This window comes from Propithecus coquereli, unplaced genomic scaffold (genome assembly GCF_000956105.1).
Source record: "Propithecus coquereli isolate 6110/MARCELLA unplaced genomic scaffold, Pcoq_1.0 Scaffold251, whole genome shotgun sequence".
Lineage (NCBI taxonomy): Eukaryota > Metazoa > Chordata > Mammalia > Primates > Indriidae > Propithecus > Propithecus coquereli.
Window position 1 is genome coordinate 484,025 of NW_012148075.1, and position 2,803 is coordinate 486,827.

Below are 2,803 nucleotides of genomic sequence, written 5' to 3' on the forward strand. Positions count from 1 at the left end.
GGAATAAAGGGTTTAATACAAGAATAATTACTTACATTTAAAATTAAATAATTTACAATAAAAAGAAGTAGGGTTTTTGTCTTAAAAATGTATAATTCTGAAGCTCAATGTCTATTAAATTTCCTGAAAGAAAATTTAAGCCAGAGAGAATCCCAATTTCAAGTTTTCTGTTTTCTTGACACCTGTAGGATGAAATCTTCATATTTTATAAACTTCGTATTTTATGAACTCCTGCTTTGAACTTCATCTGACTTACTTTATGGTCCACCACGTAAGAACATAATTTAATAAATTCTCTTACAAATAGAATGCAGTTACTGATTCTGTGATTACTTGGATTAATACAAAACAAAAACAAATGTATAGGGATAGGCGATAGAACTGCATCCTAAGCACTATAACTGTAGTTAAGACACATTGAAAAAAAACATTATTTGCCAAAGTAACCTATTTCTTTGTCTACTCCTATAAAGCTCTCAGGAAAAGGTGTACAGTTTAGCTACACATCAGAGTGGCACCAAATTTCATGACATTAAAATAAAATGAAATAATCACCTTTCTATCAGGAGAGGTGTTTGCTAACAGTTATTTTCTCTTTAGAAAATTTCTATCTGAATTTCTTAATGTACCATAAAAAAAAACTTTCATTGCTTCAAAGGTACTTTCATGAAGTACATGATCTAAAATAGATAATCTAGGGGATATGCTAAATTGAACAGTAGAAGAGTTTTTTTTAAAAAAAAAAAGAACAGATTTGCATGAATTTAATATAGATGACCTCATTTTCTGAGCAACTAGCAAATAAAACTATATATGTTAATGGTTTCCATGACATTGGAGCATACTATTCCAATAATTATGCTCAAGAGCATACAATCAGTGATGGCAATTCTGCCTCATTGAGGATTTGAAAAGACTGTCTTAAATGTTAAATAAGTACCTTTAGTCTTACTCATAAGGGAAATGCAAATTAAAACTACCACTTTGCACCTCACTTGTTGGCAAAATGCCAATGATTTGCTAACACACTCTGTTGGTGAGTCCTGAGAAGTGGGTTTCTCACACATTGTGGAAATGTAATTGGTACAACCCCATATGGAGAACAATTTACCTATTGAAATTACAAATGAATATACCCATACCAAATTTCACTTACGGTAATTTCTCCAACCAACAAACTTGCAGTTGGACAAAATTACTTCTCTATAACTTTATTCATTATAGCTTTGTTTGTATTAAACAATAGCACAGGACTGGTAATAGCCCAAACATCCACCAATGGGTGATTGATAGAATTAGTTATGGCACATCCTCTGAAATACTATGAAGCCATAAGAAGAAATGAAAAAGTTCTCTGTGAGCTGATGTGGAAAGATCATGAAGACAATTGTTCAGAAAAAAAATAACTAAGATGGAGAGAAATATGTACAGCATGGGAAAAATGGAAATGTAAGAAAATAGGTTCATATGTGTTTGTATTTCCATAAAAAATACTGAAAAAAGACAGAAGGAAATAATGAAAATGATCACCCATATAGATTAGAAGAGGGAAGGATTTGGTAGTCAGGAGATAGGCTGAGAGTCAAAGTCTTCACCATGAATGTATTAATGTTATCTCTGTGTAGAATTAAGTAAAAAAAAATAAATAGTAACAAAATAAATTATTGAGCAAAGCCTGAAAAATCTTAGTTCCCAAGTTTGTATAACTTCAAGGATAAGAAATCCTCTAGTTCAGGGTTTGGCAAACCACAACCTTTGAGCCTAATCTGGATTGCTGCCTATTTTAATAAATAAAGTTTTATTGGAACACAGCTACCCCATTTGTTTATGTATTGTCTATGGCTGCTTTTGCACTACAATGGCAAAATTGTGTGGTTAAATGATATTGCCCACAAAGCCTAAAGTATTTATTGTTTGGCTCTTTATAGAAAAATTTTGCTAACCTCTGCTCCAGGTTGATGTGTGGTCTGAATCAACTCACAAGTGAATAAGGAAAGACAGCTACCTCCCATGCCCAAAATGCTTCTTTTATACATTCCTCAAATTTTATTTTACTTTTTTCTGTGTCCTAGGGTATGTGCCTTTATTTATTTAAAATTATATTTTGACAAATTATAGCTGCATATACATTCTTCAAATTTTAGATTCTTGGGTGCTAATTCTATCTAATTGCTTTCCTCTTGATCAAAATTGTATACCCTTAATATAGTGGACCTTTCTAGCATGCAATACTGCTTCCTTTCTGTAACAGTGCCTCAGATTTCCTGCAAGTGAGGTTTGACTCAACTCCAGCTCCAGGATGGCCTAAAGCAATGAGTGTTTCTCATTCTCTTTGCAAAAGCACTCGGCCAGAAATGGCCATACGATCTAAGTCAGGCCAATTACAGCCACTCGAACCCAATTTAAGGATTTTTGTTTGAGCTATCAGGAAGGCCAGGCATGCCTGAAGAAGTGAAGCTGTAACTCTGGAGCAATGTAAACTCAATATGATCATGGGAGGTGGTGGTGCCAATGAGACCTAAGAGAAAGTCTGATAAAATAATTTCTGGGAAAATGTTTGTTTTCCTTGAAAAAGGAGGACCTATATTATGGGCACCTCCTCTTCTCCTGACCTTCTGTCTCAAATGCTGATGTGTTGTCTGGAGCTGCAGCAGCTGTCTTACAAGAACAAGGCAACAGTAAAGAGAATAAAAACCAATATCCTAAGTGAATAGAGAGTATATTGCTAGGTTCAATTAGGAAAACAGAGCTACTCCAGGGACTTTAGGAATAAAGGGTTTAATACAAGAATAATTACTTACAT